The sequence below is a fragment of the Globicephala melas genome, chromosome 20, assembly GCF_963455315.2.
Source record: "Globicephala melas chromosome 20, mGloMel1.2, whole genome shotgun sequence".
Lineage (NCBI taxonomy): Eukaryota > Metazoa > Chordata > Mammalia > Artiodactyla > Delphinidae > Globicephala > Globicephala melas.
Window position 1 is genome coordinate 4,437,483 of NC_083333.1, and position 27,722 is coordinate 4,465,204.

General features: G+C 36.2%; 1 protein-coding gene and 1 non-coding gene across 2 annotated transcripts in view; one reads left to right on the plus strand and one right to left on the minus strand.

Annotated features, from left to right (window-relative positions):
• NLK (nemo like kinase) overlaps positions 1-27,722 on the plus strand; it is a 146,825-nt gene that overhangs the window by 38,202 nt on the left and 80,901 nt on the right. The window lies entirely within an intron of this gene.
• Positions 22,785-22,857, minus strand: TRNAA-CGC (transfer RNA alanine (anticodon CGC)). The gene has a single exon. It is a non-coding gene; the product is annotated as a tRNA-Ala (tRNA).

Sequence of the window (27,722 nt, forward strand, 5' to 3'; positions counted from 1 at the left end):
ATGGTTTAACATTTCCCTGAATGATTAGTGATACAGAGCATCTTTTCATATGCTTTTGACCATTTGTATATCACCATTTGTATATCTTTAGAGAAATGTCTCTTCAAGTCCTTTGCATATTTTTTAATCGAGTTTTTTTTGTTTTGTTTCTGAGTTGTAGGAGTTCTTTATCAGATATATGGTTTGCAAATTTTCTCCCATTTTGTAGGTTGGCTTTTCACTCTGTTGATTGTTTCCTTTGCTGTGCAGTTTTGTTTGTTTTTGTTTTTGTTTTGCGGTACGCGGGCCTCTCACTGCTGTGGCCTCTCCCGCTGCGGAGCACAGGCTCCGGACGTGCAGGCTCAGCGGCCACGGCTCACGGGCCCAGCCGCTCCGCGGCATGTGGGATCTTCCCAGACTGGGGCACGAACCCGTGTCCCCTGCATCGGCAGGCAGACTCTCAACCACTGAGCCACCAGGGAAGCCCTGCTGTGCAGTTTTAAGTTTGATGCAGTCCCATTTGTCTATTTTTATTTTGTCACCTGTGCTTTTGGTGTCATATCCAAGAAATCGTTGCCAAATCCAGTATCATGAAGGTTTTTCCCAATGTTTTCTTTTAGGAGTTTTATAGTTTCCAGTCTTAACATTTAGGTTTTTAATCCGTTTTGAGTTAATTTTTGCATATGATGTAAGAGTCCAGCTTCATTCTTTTACATGTGGATATCTAGTTTACCCAGTATTATGACCTGCAGGTCTGTGGCTTCTGAATGTCTGTGAATCCCTGAAATTGTGTGAAATATTTTGTGCATGCATGTGTGTGTGTGACTTTTTAAGATTACCCATTAACTTTCATCCGATTCTAAAAGTGATCCCTAATACTCACCCCCCGCCGACCCCACAAGGCTAGGATTGTGACAGTCTAAAAGAGATCATTAGGGACTTCCTTGGTGGCGTAGTGGTTAAGAATCTGCCTGCCAATGCAGGGGACACAGGTTCTAGCCCTGGTCCGGGAAGATCTCACATGCCTCGGAGCAACTAAGCCCATGTGCCACAACTACTGAGCCCGTGTGCCATAACTACTGAAGCCTGCATGACACAACTACTGAAGCCCACGCTCCTAGAGCCTGTGCTCCGCAACAAGAGAAGCCACCACAATGAGAAGCCTGCACACCGCAACGAAGAGTAAGCCCCCGCTCACTGCAACTAGAGAAAGCCCGCAGGCAGCAACGAAGACCCAATGCAGCCAATAAATTTAAAAAAAAAGTTAAAAAAAAATAAAAGAGATCATTAAATTATTGGAACATAGCACACTTACGAATGCAGCATAACTTCATGCTGCTAATGAAGTAGAGAACCACTGTGAGAAGCACAATGGGGACAGTACCAAGTGTAGCATCCCGCGAGCACTTTAGTTCTTCTGTTAGTTTGTAGCATTTCCTGAACCAAATTGGTAGATCAGCATAGTATACATCTTGCTATATATTTTGAAAGTTTGTTGAAAACAGAAAGCCACACATCCAAATGCTAGAACTAGTTGCTCTTTTAAAATCTTATTTTATTTATTTTTATTTTATTTATGTTTTTAACGGTATGCATTTTATTCAAGGGACTTGATTCCTTAATGTAATCAGTTTTGCTTTTAGAGCTGGATTTTTAAAGAATAAGTGGTAATGATTATTATACATTCTTTGTGGGGGGGGTAATTATAACGCAACATTAAATGAATTTTAAAAATTAGAATGTCTACCCTCCCCCATTGCTCTCCCCCCAAAAGTAATAAATATAAACCACAGAGAACTGGCCGTAGTGTTTTCCATTGTGGGGCAAGATTGAATAAAGCTTACCTTTGAGCTTTATCCTGAAGCCTCTCTTGTTAACCCTTCACATAGACTGATGATGTGTATGCTGCAGAAGCAAAGGCAGTCAGCTTTTGTGTTGATTTGAAGGTTTCTTTTTAGTCGGGTTTTCATTTGATATTGACATCTCCAGGCAAATTCTAAGTCCCTAAGCAAATCACCATTAGGAGCATGTGTTAGGGATGCTTTTATGCCCCTTGTCACTGAAAGCTTGTCAACCACACAAGAGGAAGTGTCCCCCTTCCCCCGAAATTCTTGCTGTTTTTAAAGTAACGCTTTAAACAGAAATAGTGCATCTGCAACATATTATGATTGGCTTTTTCTAAGAGGCCCAGACAAAGAAAATAGTTTTCTATGGAATCTTGTATTTTTTAAACACTATTAGCTGTTCAAAAGAAAAATAAAGGGTGCTAGCATAGCAGATAAAGTTCACTTGGATTACCTGGATTGTAAGAGGATATTTTGGCAAAGTGCATCTTTCCAAGTCCCAGATGCCTAATTACAAGTTTCTGCTAATATGTTCATCCAACTTTTATCGTTTCCTTTTGTCCGAAACCAGGATGCCTCCTGTCCTTGTGAATAGGAAGCTGGGGAAAAGGGTAAGTGGGGTTAGGGAAGCACAATCCTCTGTGTTTCCTGCAGCTCTTCTTATTTTGGGATCAGTTTGGATTGTGAGATGAAATTGAAGAGCAGAATTTAATGTTGACCTCTAAAGTTGATGGTCCAAAAGGGTTTATTTGTCTTCCCTGAAGCCTGTCAATTTTTGAATTGAGTAGAGTGCTTTTTGGCTGTAAAAGCTTTAAAATGCAAACACTGAGGAAATAGCATGTTTGTAGTGACTAAGTAACATAACATATGCAGGTGCACATCTCAGGGTTTTCTTATTTATCCTAAACGTTACACCTAAATAGTCATTTAGAAGGAAATTTTTAACCGTTAAGATGGGTTATACTGTGTAGTTAAATGCAATGGTTTCTATTGTGGCCCCTCCTAAAAGGATTTTGATTGATCATAAAAACTGTATGCAGAGAACTATTTGAAATAATAGTCACGTGGTTTAGAAATAAGCAGAGGAAAAGAACTTCCTTATGATGTATATTAAATCTGCTTTTTCCCATTTCTGTACTATCCCTTGCACTGTCTGATATGTAGAAAATTGTCTTGTGGTAAGTCTTCCATTTGTTTTCAGAGTTATGTGTACCAATGAAGAGGCTTGATTTCTAGAATCAAGCCTCTGAAAGCTGATTGAGTGATAGAGCTGGGAACAGAAAGAACTCAACCACCTAACTGCTAATCCAGAAAGGGGCAGTGATGGGGTTAAGTCTTCCAGGCTTCAGAATTGTCTAGGCTGTGACTTGTCAACAGGACTAAATGTTATGTATCATTGCTTTTTGTATCTTTTGCAGTATTGTGAGTGCTACACAAATAAATTTCAGTGCCCAGTTTGGCAGTAGAATAGGATATATTTAGAGAAGGGAGATAAAACTAGAAACAGAGATTTGAATGTTAGGATAAGAAATTTGGATTTTATTCACTTTTGTTTGTTGAAAGTTTTTGTTTGCCTTAGATGAATATATTAGTTAGATGGTTAGGCTGGATGATATCTAAGATTTTTTTTTAGTACTATGAATTTATAACCCATGATGAGGCCATGTCACCTCTGTGGTGTCAGCTCTAAGAGATTTAGTCATCAGTTCTCAGGTTTATAGCTTAATACAGAGGATGAAGTCATCAAGGAGGAAAGGTTAGAATACTCTGAGAATGACCGCATCAAGGGAGTGATTCCCTCTCTGTATTTCTCCCTTTTTTCTTCTTATAATTTAATTTTAAGGAATCTAGGTGGTTTTTTCTTAGAGTTTACTGAGATTTACTGGTTGCATCCATGTGGTTTAGCATGTTATTCTGTTTTGTTTTCTGTTCATTAGTAGTTGGATCTAGAGGCTTAATCATGTCCATGTTTTTTTGTTTTTTGGTGTTTTTTCATGGGTGGGCATGACTACTAGATAGTGATGTGTACTTGACAGGAGACACATAATACTGGGTTGTCTCTCTTTTTTTGATATTAGTAGACATTGATAACTAAAACCTAGGTCCATCGATTTGTTAAGGTTTGCAAAGTAGTGATATTCTAATTCTACCATTTCCTCTTCATTTATTAGCTGAAATATTTCTGTAAAGTGAAGCTTCCTCTTCTCTTTGATTACCTTTTGGTAGGTATAGATTGTATAGGTAGGATTTGTAAAAGTAGGATAAATGCATGATTTGTCCCCTTTATCTGTTTTCAAAATGATATATTGGTTCACTACCATCGTCCAAAAGTGACCAATTATTAACTTATGGATTTAAACATATTTTAATTTTGTTGCAGTTATCTTTATTGATGTACAAATTATACTGTCTTGGCACTGGTCTTCTGAGTCCTTTTGACATGATCCTGGTAGTTTAGATATGGCAAAATGTTCCAGGCTCATCCTGTACATTTCCTACCCCAGACCTAGAATCAGCCATTTGTCCAGTGTCCTCTGGGCATAAGAGATACTCATTCTTTTTGGGTTGGTCATTGTTTCCGAGGCTTTTTCAGTAGACAGATCTTTTTAAGATAAAATAACATCAGGAGTTTATACTGATACTTCAAATCGAAATTAATTATTTAAACTCTGATCTTACACTTGTATCTCCTTTCTCACATATTGAGAATCCTGGTCTTCAATGGCATGATAGAAGTAAAACATCACATAAGTATGCATTTGTTTCATTCTGTAGTACATACACAGCACTCAGCATACCAACACCAACGTCATTAATGAACACGAGTGAAGATTTTTTTTCAGCTTTATTGAGGTATAATTGACAAATAAATTTTTAATTTATTTAAAGTGTACAGTGTGATGATTTGACATGTGAAAGTATTACCACAACTGAGTTAATCAACACATCTATCACCTCTTATATTTATTTATTTATTTTTTTGAGTGAAAACATTAAAGTTCTTTTTTAGCAAATTTCGGTTTTACAATATAGTATTATCAACTGTAGTCGGCATGTTATATATTAGATCATCAGAATTATTTATCTTATAACAGAAAGTTTGTACCTTTTTAGAAAACAGGTTAAGATTACTTAAGCAGCTTTATATTAAAGTATAATTTAATACTGTATGTATAATTTATAATTTAATACATACAACAAACTGTACATATTTAAATTGCACAATATGTTTGATGTATGTATACACTCATGAAACTGTCACCTCAGTCAAGATTCTGAACATATTCATCACCACAGAAAGATTCCTTTGTCTCTCTGTAATCGTTCCCTTCCATGCCTCCCTACTTCACCCACCCCACCTCCAGGCTTTTGGTCACTATAAATTAGTTTGCATTTAGAAAATAAAATCTATTTGCATAAAATTGAGAATTTTATATAAATGGAATCATATAGAGTGTGCTCTTTTTCATCTGACTTGTTTCACTCAGCATTTTTATTTTGAGATTCATCCATGTTGTTGCACAAATCAATAGGTAATAACTTTTTATTGCTTAGTAGTAATCTGTTGTAGAGATATACCATAGTTTTGGGTTATTTCTAGTTTGGGGCTACTACAAATAAAGCTGCTATGGATATTCATGTCTAAGTCTTCGCATGGACTTATGTTTTCATTTCACCTAGGCATGGAATGGCTAGATGATAAGGTAAGTGTATGTACAACTTTTTTTTTAATAGTTCAAGAACAATTGAAATTATTTTTTATATATAAATATTTTTTATTTTTGGCTGCATTGGGTCTTCATTGCTGCGCGTGGGCTTTCTCTAGTTGCAGCAAGCGGGGGCTACTCTTCGTTGCAGTGCGTGGGCTTCTCATTGTGGTGGCTTCTCATTGTGGAGCACAGGCTCTAGGCACGTGGGCTCAGTAGTTGTGGCTCACGGGTTCTAGAGCGCAGGCTCGGTAGTTGTGGCGCACGGGCTTAGTTGCTCCACAGCATGTGGGATCTTCCTGTACCAGGGCATGAACCCATGTCCCCTGCATTGGCAGGTGGATTCTGAACCACTGTGCCACTAGGGAAGCCCTTGTACGACTTCTTAAGCAGTTTTTCAGAGTGGTTTACCATTTTACGTCTCCAGCAGTGTGAGTTCCAGTTTCTCTACATCCTTGCTGATACTTAATAGGGTCAGTCTTTTGAATTTTAGGTATTTTAATAGGTATGTAGTGGTATCTTACTGTAGTTTTAATTTGCATTTTGCTAATGACTAGTGATTTGCCATTTGTATATCTTTTTTGAAGTGTCTGTTCAACTCTTTTCCTATTTTTAAAAAAATTGTTTTATTGATTTTTTTTTGAGTTTTGAGAGTTTTTTTATTCTCAGTAAAAATCCTTTATCAGCTATATGATTTTCAGATAAGTTCTCCAGGTTGGTGACTTGTCTCTTATTCTCTTAACAGTGTCTTTTGAAGAGCAGAAGTTCTTAATTTTGATGACTTCCAATTTATCAGTTTTTAAATATGGAGCATGAATACTTTTTATGACTCCATTTTATTTTTCTGTTTGTCTTTTCACCTATAACTCTTTGCTTTGTTATTTTAGCAGTTACTTTAGGGTTTATACTATACATCTTTAACTCATCACAGAGTACCTTCAGCTGGTGTTATACTACTACTTTATACATAGCGTAAGAACCTTACAGGAACCTTACAGTAGTCTACTTCCATTTCTCCTTCTAGCCTTTGTGCTATTGGTGTCATATATTTTACTTTTACCTATGTTATCGTTGTTTTTAAAAACTTTTTTTTTGTTTTTACTTATACATGTTTTAAACCCCCACACCACGTTATTTTGCTTTAAACATTGATTATTTTTTAAGGAGATTTAAATAATACTAAAAGGTCTGTTATTATTGCCATGCTCTTCATTCCTTTGTGTAGATCCAGGTTTTTGTCTGGTATCATTTTCCTTCTGCTTAAAGGCTTCCTTTGCCATTACTTACAGTGCAAGTCTCCTGGTGATGAATTCTTTCAGCTTTTGCATGACTGAAAAAGTTTTTATTTCATCTTTGGTTTTGAAAGTTATTTTTGTTGGATTTGAAATTCTAGGGTGACTTTTTTTCATTTAAGTACTTTTAAGATGGTGTTCCAGTGTCTTCCACATGTTGTTGTTTTCATTGAGAAATAGGCTATAATCTTCACCTTTGTTCTCCTGTATGTAATATGTCTTTATTTTCTGAGTGCTTTTAAGATTTTCTCTTTATCAGTGGTTTTAAGCAATACCACCCCCCCCAGTTTTATTGCGATATAATTGACATATAGGACTGTATAAGTTTAAGGCGTGCAGTATAATAAAGGAAAGAAAAATTTTTTTCCCTGTGATGAGAACTTTTAGGATCTACTCTTTTAGCAACGTTCAAACATACCATAACATACATCAGTGTTAACTGTAGTCATCATGTATATTACATCCCCAGTATTTATTTATTTATTTATTTGAAAGTTTGTACCTTTTGACCATACCTTCATCCAATTCCCCCATGCTCCACCAGTTTTAAACAATTTGATTATTATGTGCCTTGGTATAATTTTCTCGTGCTTGGAGTTCAGTGAATTTCTTGGATCTGTGGGCTTATAGTTTATTCATACAGTAGAATACTATGCTACACATAAAATGAGTGAACTCAATGTAGACAGATCAACATGGATAAATTTTAAAGTATGAATATCAAGGATTCACACCAGAGTCAGGATGTTGGTTAACTCTGGATAGGGAGAGAGTGAGGGACGGAGAGTCTTTTGATGCATCTGTATAGCATTTCATATTTTAACAAAAGGTATCTGAAGCAGATGTAGCAAACATTTTATCTGGGCAATGAGTACGTGAGTGTCTAATTTCTCTGTTTACATTTGTGTCTGAAATATAACTGATTTGAACAGAGGTCAATATAGTTCTTATAGCTTCCATGGCTTCCATTTTATTAAATATAAAATAAGTGCTCCCACATAAATCTCATCCACATATTTAGCTACATTTGATAATCTACCAAATAAAATTATTCCCATAGATTCAAGACCTGTTTCCAGTTAGTCTCCTTGAAAAAGTAATGATCAGAATTTTCATAGCGCTCTGTAAAATGAGTGTGTCTGTTTTGTGGGACCATTTTCCTGTTAGGAGACCCTTGTTGATTACCCTTTGAGGTATCCCAAAAGACACATTGCAAGTTTTATGGCATTTAATCCAAGTTAAAATAGATCATTACTGGGTAATGTTCCCTTCTTAGCCTTTTATTTTATTTTTTTGTTAATAATACACTTGTTATATATCTTCCAAAATAAAAAGCCTTTGTCATGCTGGCATCACATTTTTTTCTCTTGACAACTAGCCTGTCTTCTATGTCCTGAATGTCATTTTAATCATCTTTTGAAATGTTGCCAGGTAGGTGCCCCTTGTTGAACAAGAAAGACCTAGAAATCATTATAACTAACAATATACTTTTTTTTTTTTCCCAATTTTGTTGTTTTTCTTTCTTTTTTTTTTTTTTTTTGCGGTACGCGGACCTCTCACTGCTGTGGCCTCACCCGTTGCGGAGCACAGGCTCCAGACGCGCAGGCTCAGCGGCCATGGCTCACGGGCCCAGCCGCTCCGCGGCATGTGGGATCTTCCCGGACCGCGGCATGAACCCGTGTCCCCTGCATCGGCAGGCGGACTCTCAACCACTGCGCCACCAAGGAAGCCCACATGTTTTTCTTAAATGTGCTGTTAAAGAGCAAAACCTCTTCGGATTGGTGACATATAGCACCTGCACAGCGGCTTTTTCTTCCCATTTTTGAAGTAAAATGCTTCTCTGTCAGGACCAACTTTTCTTTGGTCCTATGCTTCTGGTCTTAATGCCTCAAGATTGGTATGTTGTTTGTAGCTTTAAAAAAGGCGGGGAGGTGAGGAAAGGGAGAATGAGGGAAAGGGAAGGCTTGTCAGCATTTTTGTCTTGGAAAAAGAATTTAGATAATTGAAATGTAGCATTTAATATGTTACCAGTTTCAGAAAACTTATAGATACACGTTTCTTTACAACAAATAAAAACCAATCTAGAACATTTTCTCAGTATGTGGTAATTTTTCCATTTTGGTGATACTTATTTTTCTCTTTGGAGGAAACCATAGTTTGCAAAGGAATTTTCTTTTCTTTCTTTCTTTTTTTTGTTTTTTTTTGGGGTTTTTTTTAGCTTTTTGACCGCTTGTGGGATCTTAGTTCCCCATCCAGGGATTGAACTCCCGCCCCCTGCAGTGGATTCGCAGACCGCCAGGGAAGTCCCTGCCAAGGAATTTTCTTTTTCCCATTAACTACATAAATATTTTGGAACAGTATTTTAGGATTTATCTTTCTGTTACTAAGGCTTTTCTATCCTCAAGCTCAGTGAACAATACATATTTTATAAAACTGCTTGTTTTCTAACCAAGTTTACATTAGTAAAGCCTCCCCTTTCAACAAACACCTACTGTGTAACAAGTGGTAGGGAGATAAAGGTGAAACAAACTGTCCTGTCCTTGTGCAGAAACAGCTAAGAAACTAAATGGTTTAATTTTTGTTATACTTTTCCTAATCTACATTTTTGAGAAATGCTGTCTCCCAACTAATGAATGATAACTGGCTGGGAAGGGGTTTGGGAGGAGGTGGGAACATACATTAATGAAACAAAGGACTTTGGTTTCTTTGAAATATTCTTGTGACCAGATGCTGGAAAAGTATACAATGGGTTTTTTAAATATAGTTCTGGCTCTGAAATACATACATACTTAATGAAACCAAAATTGAGCACTCCTAAAGTAGGCTGATCTATATATAATAGCATTTCCAAAAGTAGAGCTTTTGTGGGCGGTCCCCATTAATTCTCCCTCCCTGTCCTCACTGCATATTCCCTTAACTTACTCTATAAGCATATCAAGAGGAGCGATTTATAATGAAAAGAATTCTGTGAAATGTAATTGTGGTCAAAGGGGTCCTTAGAAGGTATAGAGGGACAGCTTTGTAATTGCTGCTTCATAGACCTTCAGGGTTCAGAGAAAGCTGCCTGGTATAGAAAAAAGAACACTTTAATCCAATCCCAGTACTGCTATTTATTCTCTGTGACCCAAGGCAAATTTGTTAACTTCTCTGGGCATCAATTTTCCTTTTTGAAAAATGAAGGTAACAATCTTTCCCATAAAATTGCACATCAAAGGCTCTCACTATTCATTTATTTCATTTGTTCAGCTAATTTATTGATGTTGCACTAGACTCCTTAATGGTTCCTGCTAGTGTTAATAATTGATGAACATTGTGTCAGGCCTTATTCAGCTGTCAGACTGCCAAAGTCAGGATATGGTTTGCATTAGAACACATTAGAATTTCAACTCAACATCTCCAAAAAGAGAATGACAAGAAAGATTACAAAAAATGACTATTGCTCAGTGACAAGGGTAGCAAAAAGGAGCTGTAATGTTTTTACTAGAAGATGATAGATTTGCAAGTTTTGCCAGTAGCAGTTATGTCCTCACCAGATGATACTTCATAACCTCTGAACAAGTAAAATGATTTGTTTTTATTTATGTGAAGTGAAATTAAGTTCTCTGAAAAGGCTATAATTTTCCACAAGTCCCTAGGATTTGCTATATAGGGAATGGTTACATTCTTCAGATTTCTGAACAAATACACCACCAAAACAAATCCAAAAGTAGTTTCGAGCCCAAGTAGTTTGAAAGTTGATGTCAAATTGTTCCTGTCCTGAATCTAAAAGCGAGAACACATTTCAATAAGGCTGCTTTTCTCTTTTGCACCTTTGAAATGACTATCGTGGGTATATTTATAAATAGTGCACTATTAACCCAGCTATAGCCACTTGTCCTTTGCTGGCTGAGTCCAAGGCTTGCATACCAGAAAGGGAAGTAGTCTGGGGAGAGATATAGGGAGTTGACAAAGGAGCTACTGATTTGCATCCATGATAATATATAATGTAAAGGTCAGTCATGAAGAGATTAAATATCTGAAAAAAGATTATTTTAGACATTGACATCTCCTAGGGGTTTGCTGGAAGGGCAAATTACAATGTTTATGATCTGTGAGGGGAAGGGAAGGAGAGACAAAAGCTAATATTTTTATACAGGTAAAAATGAACATCTAGTAAAAGTTGGTGTAAGAGTTGAGTCTTTTGGATTACAAAAGTTCAACTCAAACTAGCAAAAAAGATTTGTTGGCTCATATAACCAGACTTCAAGATGGATAGAAGTAGAACTAGCCTTAGGTGTAAATGAAATGTAAGACTTGAATATTATCAGGATTCTTGTCTCCTTTCTCTTTCTCTGCAAATTGTGATTATTTTCTTGAATTGGTTTCTCCACATGGCAGAGGCAGCTCTCAGTACACATCCTTACAGCTCTTCCTTAATGAAAGAGGAAAAGGGTTAGCTCCACTTTTTCAGTTTCCTAAGAAGTCTTTTTGGATGGTGGAGAATGTGATCTGCTTAGCAGTCTAAGATGAGAAAGAACATTGGGAAGGCACAAGTAATAGCCATCAGCCACCTCAAGTGGAAATTGTTGCTATGTGTACTAGGAGAAGATTGTATTCATGGGAGAAAAGACTGAGTTCTATATGGTACTGTTAAATGTCACACCGTACTACTGTTGCTGCCTCCTGGTCCTCGTCCTCCTGTTTTATCTCCCTCTCTCCCCAGCAATGCAGTACCCCTCAAACTAGGAGGGTAGTCAACTTAGACAGTCACCTGGACCCTAGGGGAAGAGTTTGCTGACCATTCTATTAGACATGGCAGTGCATTTGATTCATTCCATTTCTAACACAGATTAGTAGCTTCTACATGTGATGGAATTATTTTACTTTTTCTTTTCTTCTTCCCCAGACTATAACTGACATGGTTGTGAAAGAAATTTAGAGTTCTTTGGAAAAGATGCATCTGTCTATCCAAGGCTCAATTCTACAGTCAAGGATCCTATTGCTATTGTGTAATTTCTTAATCTTCAAGGGCTTTATTATAAAACAAGGTGTCAGTAAAATTCACTTCTTTATCAGGATGTAAAGTATCATATGATGCCAAATCTGCACTTAAATATAGTGGAAGTGATTATTCCCTTAGGTTTTCCCTCCCCTCTGCTTCCCCTGGATTGCATCAATCCTTAAAGTTACATTTAAAAATTACATCAATAGTACAGCCAGATGGCATTCTGACACTCACTGTAAGTTTTCTAGGATTTTCTAAAATAGCTGGCTCAAATAGAAGTCATCTTCCCTCAAGTATGTTCCTGTCCTTTTCTCTTCGTTGTGTGTTTCAACTGTTGCTCTTTTCTTAAAATCATAACACCTGAATGGAGAATTTACTTTTCCAAAATTTCCCATGTTTCTCCATCGAAGTCTCTCTCACAGATTAAGTGTAATTGTACATTCATCATGATGCCTTACTTATTAAATAGTAATATTCAAGCAGTTGTCAGCACAAGCATTCTTTTATAGGTCAAGAATATACTTCTTTTGAAAAAGTTGAAAAAGAATGGTAGCTACTTAACTGGTTTCAGAAGAATCTAGTTTAAACAGCATTCTGTGACATGAACATGCTAGCCACTGTACTACAGAAACAAGGCTTAAGTAGCATCTTGGACTTCTTACTGACTCACTGAAAATAGGAATTGTTGTTGAAGAGGATCACAAAATGCATATGTTCTTGATTCTACTATGTAAAATTATAATTTCACACATGACAAAAAAAGTACAATATAGTTTACTTTTACCCTAGTTTACTTAATTAAGCCTAAAAAAATGTGCTGACCAAAACCTAACAGAACTGTTATTATTGTGACTCACTTGGTATAGACTTGAGTTTTTGAAAACGAAGTGTTCTTAAATTTTTAAAAGTCCTTCTCTAGTATAGCCTCAGATCTCTGGACCTAAGGAAATATAATCAAAGGAGTACTGAAGGAGGAGAAAATGTCTGTCAACCATTGCACTTGGACTGAGAGGTTACCTTAACTTTAATGTTGGAATCCTGACACCTGGTAAACAAAAGACATGCTTTCAGTGGGCCACTGATATGTCAGTTAAAAGCTCCTGTAGATCTTGAAGACACTTCTCTAGTTACACACTCCCACCTCTATTTCCAAACTGCAGAGAGAAAAGGAAAAATAATCTTGAAACATCTTCGTCTTCCTCAATAAAGAAATGAGGCCCTAATAAAAATTTACTTTTACAAATCATTAATGTCAGGGAAACAGTTTAAGAAATCCCTTACTATGGGCAGTTAAAGAATCATTTCCTTCTGTTAGAAAATAAGAGGTGCATTCTTCTCCCAGCAGTTGCCTTGTAGGATATATGAATGCAACACTATGGGGTCTAAACAGTGATGTGATGGAGCCTTTCCCTTGTTTCATGCTTTGTTTTGTCTGGCTGTGTCTTAATATGTTGCAGCATCACATCCCATCACCACCATCTCCAATCACACTTAATGATAGTTTTATTCTTCTTCCACCTGATGGAACTTTGCTTGAGCCAAATGCTTGTATTTCAGTTTGGTTTTTTTTGTTTATTTTCTTTTTTTTTAATTTAATTTTTATTTTATATTGGGGTATAGTTGATTTACAATGTTTTGTTAGTTTCAGGTATACAGCAAAGTGATTCAGTTATACATGCATCCATTCTTTTTCAGATTCTTTTCCCATATAGGTTATTACAGAATACTGAGTAGAGTTCCCTGTGCTATACAGTAGGTCCTTGTTGATTATCTATTTTATATATAATAGTGTGTATATGCTAATCCCAAACTCCTAATTTATCCCTCCACCCCCCACCTTTCCCCTTTGGTAACCATAGTTTGTTTTCAAAATCTGTGAGTCTGTGTCTGTTTTGTAAGTAAGTTCATTTGTATCATCTTTTTTAGATTCCACATTGTATTTCACTTTGGTTTGGGATGTAATTTAACTTAAAAATGAGGCAGCAAGGTAAAATGGCCATATTACAAGTTATTTTTATCGTGTAACTTCTGAAGGCAACTGCACAAAAAAAATGTTCATAATGCAAAGATAGTTCAGATAGTTGATTGATTATGGAAAAATTTAAATTTAACTAATGTATAATATTTATAATTGACCATTTCTCCCAAATGTAATTATTTCCTTTATTAAGAAGGTTTAATAAATGAGTTTCATTTCTTGTGTATTTGTAAATTTAACTTGTTTTCTTTGATTTGGCATTAAATGAATGAAATTCAAATCTTTATAGTCAAATTTACAAACATATTACATAGGTTATTTACTCTCTTCTTTGAATTAAGATATGCTGAGTTGCAGGGCAAATTTGTTAGGCATAATACTATTTGTTAGGTGGAAATCCAAGTTGTATTTCATTTTTATAAATTAATTATCCTTACTTTGAATATCTGAACCTCATTGGATTGGGAAACTATTTTAAAGTAGGCACAATAAATTATTAGCCTCAAATAACTGTTAGTGTATTGTTCTTTTCTGTTTGAATTACCTGTAGTTGTGGGACTATTAGACATCTTATTTCCTGATGCTGACGTGGTTATATTGATAGATGCTATACATTTTCACTATCTTCAAGTAAGATAACTGACTTTAAATTTTAGCAACTAGGAGACCATTGAGGATATATCACTTTTTAGTTGTGATTCCTGCCTTTGTTAATCTCCTTGACAGGTTGATAGTGAATGTTCCCTGGGTTTAAATTCACCAGGATTTAATAAGGATCTTATTCTTTTCTTTCTTTCTTTTTTCTTCTTTAAGTGAATGTTTACAAGATATCCCAGACTAGTCGACCAGGGTTTATTTCTTAACACTTTGCATTTGCCAGTAATTTTTAAAAGCATTGACTGATTTTTAGTATATTAAATCTTCCTTAGAACTAGAAATGGCCAATCCTGCACCTTACCATTTTTCTTTTATAGATAAGGAACTGAGACCCAAGTTATACAAACCTAAAAAGTGTATACTAGAACCTTCTGTTACTCCTTTGTCTATTACAGGGCAAACTGTAAGTAAATCATTAAAATAACTAATTAAATTTGTGGGTCAAAGCCCTTTTGAAGTGAAATAGTTGCTCATATCAGATCTTTTGTGATAATACTGAGTAAAGTCCAAAGGTTCTTTTTTTCCTTCTTTCCATTAATCGTCGTAAGAATTAGACAGAAAATATGACTTCATATGCCCAATCTGGGGTAAAAGAGGACAGTAATGATTAATTAGTTTTCTTCTAATATTAGAAATCTGACTGTTGTGATACTTATAGTCACTTCTTTATACCATAACTCCCACAGGTAGAGGATAAACATTTTTGTGAAAGGTACCAACGTAAAATGCAGTAAAGAAGTATATTTTCATACATCGGGAAGGACACGTATGTTATTGGGCACATCATTTTAATTGAATGAATGTTTTATTATTTAACTGATCACCTGTTGTTGGACATACAGGGCTTTATCCCAGTTATTTGTCATCATTATAAAGAGCTTTCCAGTACTATTCTTGTATATAGTCTTATTTAACTTTTATGATTATTTCTGTAGTAAAAATTCCTAGAAAAAGAATTGCTGGGTCAAAAGGTCCACTCATTTTTAAAGAATTTATGTGTACAGTGCCAAATTACTTTCAAGAAATGTTGTACTAATTAATGCCTTTCATCATTAGTATAGTATTTAACCAAGGCAAATGGAGAAAAAACAACAGCTCTTGGTTTCAGTGTCATTTCTTTCTTTCTTTCTTTCTTTTTGACTTAAACAACAAATTATTTTTTTAACATGTATATACTGCAATTTTATTTCAATCACACAAACAAAGTTGGCATGTAGGAAATTTAAATGAAACAGTACTGTAAAAATAGCAGAGAACCAAAAAATCTAAAAAAGGAAATACACCTAAAGCGTGAGAATTCAACATTCATTAGTGTTTCATCTTCAGATTTGATTGATGCTTGCAAATTTTGAAACAAACTTTGAGATCATGGTGACTATCATGAAGAGATTTTAGCACCAGCACTAAGATTTGTACATTCAGTTGGTTAGCAATTGACTTGTTAGCCATTTACATAGTGTATAGTACAGATTTGTCACAGGTCAGATCACAGTGGTGAAGGAAAGAAGTACCTTCCTGAAATTAGAGAGGATCCCCTAAACTGCACTCAGCTTAAGACATGCAGTGTACAGGAGCATGAAAACCATCATAATAATGTGGCTCCAAGGAAGATAGTTTTGTTAAGGAAAATAACCTAAACTTCTATTTCCCATTTTAATTACTGAAATCTCTAACAATGACAAAACTGTCACCTAGGACAGTAAATGTATACAGTAATTCAATCAGACTTCTTGAACACATTTAGCAATCTGGGATAATGCAGAATGACAGGAAATATAATGTGATTTAACAGTGGTTCTTTTTGTCATTTTACACAGACATCATGTTAATACTAGACCAAGGCACAAAACGTTTAGTACATAAACCAGTTTCTTTTTGAAGATCTAGCATTGGACTTCCCTGGTGGCACAGTGGTTAAGAATCTGCCTGCCAGTGCAGGGGACATGGGTTTAAGCCCTGGTTCAGGAAGATCCCACATGCCGTGGAGCAACTAAGCCCGTGTGCCACAACTACGGAGCCTGTGCTCTAGAGCCCACGAGCCACAACTGCTGAAGCCTGCACGCCTAGAGCCCATGCTCCGCAATGAGAAGCCACCGCAATGAGAAGCCTGCACACCGCAGCGAAGAGTAGTCCCTGCTCACAGCAACAAAGACCCAATGCAGCCAAAAAATAATTAATTAATTTTAAAAAGATCTAGCATTTTTATCGCAGTCTTTTATCTTACTTTGGGCCACTTGTACCCAGTACGCTATCCTACTGTAGACTGTTTAACTTAATCAAAAAATCAAAAGTGATTTCTGACCAGATTTTGGGGGGACATAAACATTTATATCATCAGTGTTTGTACTAGTGAAGTGGAGCACCATTTCTTTTGTTTTCTGACTGTGTGTTCTTATCTATACAGTAAAATACACTCATTTTAATGGTACACTTTGATGAACTTTGATAGTTATATGCATTTGTGCAACCACCATCACAATCAGGACATTAGAATGGATCTCTAACCCTAAAAAGTTTCTTCCCATTCGTTTGCAGTTGGTCCCCTCTCCCACCCACAACCCCAGGCAACTATTGATCTACTTCCTGTCCCTATAGTTTTGTCTTTTCTAGAGTTTCAAACAAGTGGAATCATATAGTACATGGTCTTTTGTGTTTGACTTCTTTTACCTAGCATAATGTTTTGAGATTCATCATGTTGTTTATTAATATTTCAATTGTTTGTAATATCAAGTTGTATTACATATACTATGGATGTACTAAAATTTACCATTCATCACTTGATGGACATTTGGAGTGCACTGAATTTTTGGCTGTTATGAATTTCTGTGTACAAGTCTTTACATGGATATATATTTTCATTGTTCTTGGGCAAATAACCTAGAGGTAGAATTGCTAGGTCACATGCTAAGTATATGCTTAAGTTTATAAGATACTGCCATAACGCTTTCCAGTGTGTCTGTATATTTTATATTCCCACCAGCAATGTATGAGAGTTCAAGCTGCTCCAAATCCTCACCACCACTCTTTATTGTCAGTCTTGTTTTTTCTCCCTTATGAGCTTATATTTTATTGGAATAGAGAGACATGTCCATAATCACAGTGTAGTGTGGCTAGTGCTAAAAATGTCAGTCTTGTTACGCTTTAGTCATTCTAGAGTGAGCGTGTAGTAGAATCTCACTGTGGCTTTAGTTTGCATTTCTTTGACTACTGATGTTGAATTTTGGTTTTCTTGTGCATATTCTCCATCTGCGTATCTTCTTTCTTTTTGGCTGCGTTGGGTCTTCGTTGCTGTGAGCGGGCTTTCTCTAGTTGCCGCGAGCGGGAGCTACTCTTCATTGCAGCGTGCGGAATTCTCATTGCGGTGGCTTCTCTTTGTTACAGAGCACAGGCTCTAGGTGCGTGGGCTCCAGAGCGCAGGCTCAGTAGTTGTGACTCATGGGCTTAGTTACTCTGTGGCATGTGGAATCTTCCCAGACTAGGGATTGAACCTGTGTCCCCTGCATTGGCAGGCGGACCACTGCGCCACTGGGTAAGTCCCCTGCATATCTTCTTTTATAAAGTGTGCACGTCTTTTGCCCATTTTTAATTGGATTGTTAGTCTTTTTACTATGGAAAGAGATATAAATATTCTGGATACAGGCCTTTTGTCAGATGTTTTAAAAAAATTTTCTCCCATTTAGTAGCTTGCCTTTTCATTTTCTCAGCAGTTTCTTTAGAAGAGCAAAAGGGTTTTTTTGTGGTTTTTTGTTTGTTTTTCTTTTCCATTATGGTGTATTACAGGTTATTAATATAGTTCCCTGTGCTATACAATAGGATCTTGTTGTTTATCCATTCTATATATAATAGTTTGCATCTGCTAGCCCCAAACTGCCAATCCAGCCCTCCCCTCTCTCCCTTGGCAACCACAAGTCTGTTCTCTATGTCTGTGGGTCTGTTTCTATTTCGTAGATAAGTTCATTTGTGTCATATTTTAGATTCCACATATAAGTGATGTCATATGGTATTTGTCTTTCTCCTTCTGACTTATTTCGGAACAGTAATCTCTAGGTCCATCCATGTAGCGGCAAATGGCATTATTTCATTCTTTTTTGTGGCTAATATTCCTGTGTGTGTGTGTGTGTGTGTGTGTGTGTGTGTGTGTGTGTCACATCTTCTTTATCCATTCATGTGTCAATGGACATCTAGGTTGCTTCCATGTCTTGGCTATTGTGAATAGTGTGGCAGTGAACGTAGGGGGTGCATGTATCTTTTTGAATTATAGTTTTTTCTGGATATATGCCCAGGAGTAGAATTGCTGGATGATATGGCAACTCTATTTTTAATTCTCTGAAGAATCTCCATACTGTTCTCCATAGTGGCTGCACCAATTTATATTCCCATCAGCAGCATAGGAGGGTTTCCTTTTCTCCACATCCTCTCCAGCATTTGTTATTTGTAGAAGGGCAAAATTTTTTATCTCAATAAAGTTCATTTCATCTTTTTTTTTTAATTTATTTATTTATATTTGGCTGTGTTGGGTCTTCATTGCTGCGCGCAGGCTTTCTCTGGTTGCCGCAAGTAGGGGGCTACTCATCGTTGCAGTGCGCAGGCTTCTCATTGCAGTGGCTTCTCTCATTGCGGAGCATGAGCTCTAGGCATGGGGGCTTCAGTAGTTGCAGCACGCGGTAGTTGTGGCGCACGGGCTTAGTTGCTCCGCGGCATGTGGGATCTTCCCAAACCAGGGCTCAAACCCGTGTCCCCTGCATTGGCAAGCGGATTCTTAACCACTGCACCACCAGGGAAGTCCATTTCATCTTTTTTTTTTTTCCTTTTATAGTTTGTGCTTCTTTATGTCCTATTTTAGAAATCTTTGTCTAACTCAAAGTCGCAAAAATTTTCTATTATTTTTTCTGAAAGTTCATAGTTTTAACTCTTATATTTAGGTCTGTGATTAACTTGGAATGAATTTTGTATATAGCGTGAGTTACGGGTCATGTTTATTGTTCCCCATATGGTTATCCCATTGTTCCAGCACCACTGATTGAAAAACTCTTTCCTTCCATTGAAACTACCTTGGCCTCTCTTTGTTGAAAATCAGTTGACATGTAAGCATGGGTCTGTTTTGGAGTCTGCTCTGTTTTATGTCTGTGTGTCTATCATTATGCCAATACCACACCATCTTGATTTCTGTAGCTTTAAAATAAGTCCCGAAATCAAGTATTGTAAATCCTTAAAATCAGTTGTTGATTTCTTCAAAAAAAATTGCAGAATTTTGATTGGAATTGCATTGAATATAAAGATCAATTTTGGAAGTTTGCTGTTTGAGCAATATTAAGTCCTTGAAGCTGATGAACATGGGTCCATGGACATAGTATATTTTTATTTAAGTTGTCTATAATTTCCCATTGCAATGTTTTATAGTTCTCAGTGTATGGATCTTGCACATCTTTCATTAAATTTATTCTTAAGTATATTATTTTTTCATTCTATTTTATTGTAAATGGGGTTGTTTTTTAAATTTTTATCTTCTAATTGTTTATTGATAGTATATAGAAATACACTTGGATTTTGGTTTTTGGTTGATTTTTTTTTTTTTTTTTTTTTTTTTGCGGTACGCGGGCCTCTCACCGCTGCCGCCTCTCCCGTTGCGGAGCACAGGCTCCGGACGCACAGCCTCAGCGGCCATGGCTCACGGGCCCAGCCGCTCCGCGGCATGTGGGATCCTCCCGGACCGGGGCACGAACCCCCGTCCCCTGCATCGGCAGGCGGACTCCCAACCACTGCGCCACCAGGGAAGCCCGGATTTTGTTTATTAACCTCATATCCTGGAACTGTGCTACATTAACTTATTAGTTCTAGTAGCTTTGTTGTAGATTCCTTAGTGTTTGATATGTGCGTGAACATGTCATCTATCAATGGGGGCAATTTTACTTCTTAAATTCTCACCCATATACCTTTTATTTATTTTCCCCCTTATTGCATTGGCTAGGTACTCCAGAACACTGTTTAAATGGAAGTGGGCAGAGTGGACATCCTTGCCTTGTTCGTGATCTTAGAAAACATTGAGCCTTTCATCATTCTTTTTTTTTTTAAGATTTTTGATGTGGACCATTTTTAAAGTCTTTATTGAATTTGTTACAATATTGCTTCTGTTTTATGTTTTGGTTTTTTGGCCACAAGGCATGTGGGATCTTAGCTCCTGGCCAGGGATTGAACCTGCACCCCCTGCATTGGAAGGCGAAGTCTTAACTGCTGGACCTCCAGGGAAGTCTCGAGCTTTTTATCATTGAGTATGATTTTAGCTGTTAGTTTTAATCTGGTTGAGAACGTTATCTACCTTTAATTATGAAAGAATATTAAATTTTGTCAAGTGCTTTTTCGGTGTTTATTCAGACAGTTGCGTTCCTTTTCTCCTTTATTCTAATATGTTGAATTGCTTTGATTTGCAGAAGTTAAACTAACCTTGAGTTCCCAGATTAAACCCCACTTGATTGTAATGAATTTTCCTTTGTATATACCATTGGATTCAATTTGTTAACATTTCGTTAAGGATTTTTGCACTTATGTTTTATGTTCTTGAGGTGGTCTATAATTCTCTTCTGATGTCTGTGTCTGCCTTTTATATTAGGATAATACTGATCTTATAAAATGAATTGAATATTGTTCCTGCCTTCTTTATTTGGATAATACTGATCTTATAAAATGAATTGAATATTGTTCCTGCCTTCTTTATTTTCTGAAAGAGTTTGTGTAAAATTGGTTTTGTTTCCTTAAACATTTGGTAGAATATACCAGGGAAGCCATCTGTGTCTTGAATTTTTCTTAAAGGAAGTTTTAAAAGTATGAATGCAACTTCTTTAGTTGATATAGGGTTATTAAGGTTATCTGTTTCTTCTTGGGTCAATTTTGGTCATTTGTATCTTACAAGAAATTTGTTCATTTCATCTAGGTTGTTAAATTTATTAGCATAAAAAATTTAATAATAGTCCCTTATACTTTTTTTTTTTTTTTTTTTGCGGTACGCGGGCCTCTCACTGTTGTGGCCTCTCCCGTTGCGGAGCACAGGCTCTGGACGCGCAGGCTCAGCGGCCATGGCTCACGGGCCTAGCCGCTCCGCGGCATGTGGGATCTTCCCGGACCGGGGCACGAACCCTCATCCCCTGCATCGGCAGGCGGACTCTCAATCACTGCGCCACCAGGGAAGCCCCCCTTATACTTTTAATAGCTGCAGGCTCTGTAGTGATATACCCATATTCATTTCTGATACTGATAAGTTGTCGCCTCTCATACTTTTTCTTTTTTCTTCTTGATCAGTATTGCCAGAGGCTTAGCAATTTTATCAGTCTTTTTAAAGAACTAGCTTTTGGTTTCATTAATTTTTGTCTATTATTTTTCTTTAATTGATTTCTGCCCTTTATTGTTTCCTTCCTGGTTATTTTGGGTTTCATTTGCTATTCCTTTTCTGGCTTCTTAAAATGAAAATTCACGTTATTGATGTCAGATATCTTTTCCTAACACAATCATCCAAAGTGGTAAGTTTCCTTGTAAACAGTTTTAATTGCATCCCAAATTTTGCTCTGTGGTATTTTCATTTTCCTTCCATTCAAAATATTTTCAAATTTCTTTTGTGATTTCTTGTTTGACTCACTGATTATTTAGAAGTGTGTTGTTAATTTCCAAATATTTCTGTTTTTCTCTTGATCTTATTGTTAAAGGTTTCTAATTTAATTCCATTATGGCCAAAGAACATTCTTTATGTAATCTTAATCTTTTTTAATTTATTGAAATGTTTTACAGCTCAGGATATGGTCTATCATGGTAAACATATAGCATATGCTTATGAAAAGAATTTCTATTCTGCTGTTGTTGAGTATGATGTTCTATAAATACAAAGTAAGGAAAGGTCACCTATGTCTTTTCTGATATTGCCTAGCTGTTTTGCCAATTACTATGAGAGGTGTTAAAATCACAATTATAGTTGTGGAATGATCTGCTTCTCTTTTTAGTTCTGTGAATTTTAGTTTCATTTATTTTGAAGCTCTGTTATTGGCCACATGCACACTTATGATTGCTTTGTCTTCCTGAAAAATTGTCCTTTATGTATATAGCATGCCTCTCTTTGTATTTTGAACAAATTTTGTGTTGAAATCTGTTTTATCTAATATTAATATTCCAGCCTTCTTATGATTACTGTTTACAAGGTGTATTATTTTCCATCCATTTACTTTTACCCTATCTGTCCTTATGGTTTAACTGTGTCTCTTTGAATATTTATTTATTTATTTATTTATTTATTTATTTATTTGGCTGCGCCGGGTCTTTGTTGTGACATGCGGGATCTTAGTTGCAGCATGCGGGATCTAGTTCCCTGACCAGGGATCGAACCTGGGCCCTCTGCATTGCGAGTGTGGAGTCTTAACTACTGGACCACCAGGGAAGTCCCTGTGTCTCTTATAGACAGCACAGAGTGGGTAATTGTTTTATTATCCATTCTGACAGTCTCTGCCTTTTAATTGTAATTTTTAGTCCATTAATGTTTAACATAATTAGTGATATGGTCACGTTTGGGTTACCATATTATTTTTTGTTTTCTGTTGTCTCCTGTTTTTTGTTTTTATGTTCCTTTGCCTATCCCCCTCACTTTTGGATTATTTGAAGTATATTTTTAGAATTTGACTTTAATTTCCTTTTGGTATTTTGGCTGTACTTCTTCGCATTATGTTTTTAGTAGTTGCCCTAGGGATGGTGGTATACATCCTTAGCTTTTCACAGCTCACCTACAATTAATAACATATTACTTCTCATTAAATATTGAAATCTTGCAGTGTTATAGCTCTCAAACCATCTCATCCTTTATATTATAGTTGTTATATGTAGTGCATTATGAGCCATAAAATAGTGATATAGGTTTTTCTTTGAACTGTTTAATGGTTTATAAAGAATTTAGAGGAAAAGGCAATCAGGAAGAAAGTTTTTGCATTAACCAGATATTTATCATTTTCAGTGTTCTTTATTGTTTTCTGAGGATCCAAGTTTTTATCTGGTATCAATTCCCTTAAGTCTAAGGAAATTTCTTTGGCATTTTTTGTATTGTAGGTCTGCTGCCAATTAATTTTCTTAATTTTTAAAAAAGTCTGTGAACATTTCTATTTTACCTTTATTCTTAGAAGGATATTTCCACTGAATATATGGAAGTATGAGTTATTTTTTCTTTCAAAGGCATTTTAAAGATGTTATTCCACTTTCTGTTGGCCTTCCATGGTTCCTGATGAGAAGTAGGTTGTAGATCAGTGTATGTTTTTACCTTGTATATAATATGTTGTTTTTCTCTTGCTGCCTTTAAGATTTGCTCTTAATGTTTGTATATCAATAGTTTGACTATGATGCTTTCATCAAATTTGGGAAAATTGCAATCATTATTTCCTAAAATATTTTTTCTGTCCCATTTTCTTTCTCCACTCATTGTGGCATTCCAGTTACAAATATGCTGGCCTGTTTAATCTAATCATATAGGTCCCTGAGACTATTCTTTTATTTTTAAAAAATGTTGTGTGCGTGTGTTCTTCATCTTGGATCATTTCTATTGACCTATCATCATGTTCACTAATTTTTTCCTCTGCTGTTTTCATTTGGCTGTTAAGTTCATTCATTGAATTTTTTTTTTCCAGAAACTGAACTTTTCAGCTCTAGAATTTGCTTTTGTCTTTATTTTTCTACTGAGATTTCTTATTTTCTGATGAGATTTTCATTTATTAAAAGCATGTTTTGATTTATTTTATTGAGGATCATAACAGCCATTTAAAAATCTTTGTTTTTTGTTTAAACCTCTGGTTGATCTCAGAGTCAAACTTGCCAAATTTTATTTTCTCTTGAGCATGTGTTCCATTATCTTGCTTCTTCATATATCAGATAGTTTTGGGTTGTATCCTGGACATCATGAATGTTGTGTTGTATAGTGTCTAGATTCTGTTACTCTCCTCCAATCAGTGTTTCTTTTTTTAAAAAATGGACCATATATATTTTTCTGTGAAGTCCCTATTTATGCCCTTTGCCCATTTTTTTTCTATTGAGCTGTTTCTTATCAATTTGTAAAAACTTTTATACGTGAAAGATAAGTATTATTTATCATATTTTAAAATGTTTTCCTGGTTTTCTTTTTTTCTCATAGTGCTTATAATTCTTAAATAGTCAAATTTGACAGATTTTTATTTTATGACTAATGCTTTTTGTTATACTTAGAAAGGTCTTGCCCATTTTAAGAACATGTAACTATGGGACTCCCCTGGTGGTGCAGTGGTTAAGAATCTGCCTGCCAATGCAGGGGACACGGGTTCAATCCCTGGTCCAGGAATATCCCACATGCCGCGAAGCAGCTAAGCCTGTGCTCCAGAACTACTGAGCCTGCACTCTAGAGCCCACAAGCCACAACTACTGAAGCCCACGTGCCTAGAGCCCATGATCTGCAACAAGAGAAGCCACCACAATGAGAGGAAGCCTGCGCACCGCAACAAAGAGTAGCCCCTGCTCGCCGCAACTAGAGAAAGAAAGCTCACGTGCAGCAACGAAGACCCAACACAGCCAATGATAAATTAATTTGAAAAAAAGAATGTATAACTATTCATCTGTCTTTTTCTCTAGTGATTTTATGGCTTTATATTCAGTCTATGTATATATTTTGTTTGTTTTGGCATAAAGATTATGGTAAAGATATAACTCCCCCCCCCCAAAGTAATTAGTTGTCCCAGCACCGTTTGTTGCATAGTATATCCCTTTTCTGTTGATTTGATACATTTATCATTCTGTAAAATTTTATATCTAATTGGGTCTGTTTCAGAATTTTCTGTTTTTTAAAATTGGCATGTATTTATGTTCTAATACCATACTGTAATATTATAAATTTTATAGCTTGTTACATTTCATATCTGAACAGCAAAGCATCTTATTTTATCATTTTTGTAGCTATTTATCACTGTTTATTCTTTTAGATAAATCTTAGAACCTCTTCCAGTTATCTGTTGCTGCATAACAAACTACTCCAAACTTAGTGACTTAAAACTCAGTAATTTTATTTGTCCACAATCTGTGGGCCAGGTGTTCAGGCAGGGTTGGCTGGGAATTCTGCTCCACATGACGTTGACTAGGGTCACTTGGTGGTATTCACCTGTGAGTTTGTCTAGTCTGAAGGGTTAATGGGTTTGTGTCTAAGAATTTATGGCCATCTTTAATCTGCCACAGAATCATTTTAACAGATTTTCTCCAAAATCTTTTTGGAGTATTAATTGTAATTTTGTTAAATGTATAAATGAATTGATAATTTACATCCTAGTACTATTTTCCCACTTAACTATGGCTGTGTAACACCACCTGAAAACTTAGAGCTAAAAAATGACATGCTCCTGAATCTGCATTCTGATGAGGAGGGCTCAGTGGGGATGGCTAGTTTCTGCTGCATTTGGTGTCAGCATGGACAGTTCCAAGGCTGAAGGCTGCAATCATCAGAAGGCTTCCTTACCTAAATGGTGCCTAGACTAGGAAGATCCAAACAGCTGGGGATGGAAGAAGTAGGGCTCCTGAGCATCATTTTCACTTGTGGTCATTTCAGCATGATGGCTGCAGGATAGCCAGACTTCTTACATGGTAGCTCAGCTCAAAAGGCCGAGAGAGGGCTTCCCTGGTGGCGCAGTGGTTGAGAGTCCGCCTGCCAATGCAGGGGACACGGGTTCGTGCCCCGGTCTGGGAAGATCCCACATGCCGCGGAGCGGCTGAGCCCTTGAGCCATGGCCGCTGAGCCTGCGCATCCGGAGCCTCTGCTCCGGAACGGGAGATCTCGGCCGCAGCAGTGAGAGCCCCGCGTACCGAGGAAAAAAAAAAAAAAAGGCCAAGAGAGCGGTCTTGTTTGATTGGTTTATGTTTGGGAGAATTTCAGCATTTGAATAACACAAGTCACAAGCCTTCCCCCAGATTCAAGGAAAGGGAAGAAAATAGGCCCATCTCTCTGTGAGCAAAATGGTAATGTTTTGAAGAGTTTTGAAGAGCATGTGAGACTAGTACTGTTATTGTGGCCATTTTTGGAAAAGAATCTGCTGCACTCTTCTCTTTCAGGCACGTGGTTTATTCTGTTTATTCAAGTTATCTTTTGTGTTTTTCCGTAAGATTTTACATTTTTATATATCTATATCCATTTATTACCTATCTCTCCTCATCCCTTATTAGAATTATTCCTGTATATCTTCAATCATTGAGGATCTTTTTTTGATGTTATAATTTTTTCATTTTTGATATGATTTTGATATTGAAAAAGGCTTTGTCTTTGCAAATCAGATTAGTAGAACATCTCCAATGTTATATAAATTTATTCTACCTTCCTTATATGCTATAGTAACTCTTTAGAGGACTTTTAGGTTACATGTTTAAGAATAGCCATTTGAAAAGGGAATAGCACTTCTGGTTTTTTGGTCCAGTGTAAAAGAGTTTAGAAGTTGCCATTCTGTTCTAAACAACAGTGGTGAAGTGGAAGGACGTTTTATTTTGTATCAGTCTTGCAACTTTATATATAGTGTTAAAAATGTTGTGAGAGTGACAAGGATGAGTCCTGTAGATTGTTCTCTGGAAGTTTAGACATTGAGATTATGCGTTGCGTGCCTTTTTACTTAAAAAATTAAAATATTTTTTGCACTCACTTTTTAAAATTATGGTTTATTCTTTTTTCTGAACTTTGAAACTTTTGTAATGTGAAAATTTTTGTTTGAAAGTTATTTGTATTCAGCCATATATTAAAAACAGTTCAAGAGAGCTGCTTCAGATAGTCACTACATATTTAAAGTCCTAGAGATTTAATTAAGGGAATTTTTAATGTATATTTATAAATCATGTAATAACGGATTTGGAAATATGCTTACATTTTAAATTTTGTCTGGTTGTCACAGTGGTGGCAAATTAATGTCATTGATGAACTTCTGAAACCAAGTTCTGAATAAATACTTTTGAAAACAGGCAAAACTCTACTCTCTTCCTAAACTTAGCAGGTTTGTAGGTTATACTTCTGTTCCAAGGGAGATAGTTTTAAGATTGATAAGCTCTTTGAAGAATTTATTCTGACCACTTTACCTACTAATTTTTGACTCATACCTTTATCCTTTTGTATACTCTCATTCTATTTGTATTATTGGTTGTAGTTGCTACTTAATAAGTGAAACACTTCAGAATTCCTTTTCAACTTGAGATTCCCCATTTACCCTTTGTCTAGTGATGAATGTTTCCTGCCTGATGTTCACTTTATTGGTCACCAAAACTACTATATTC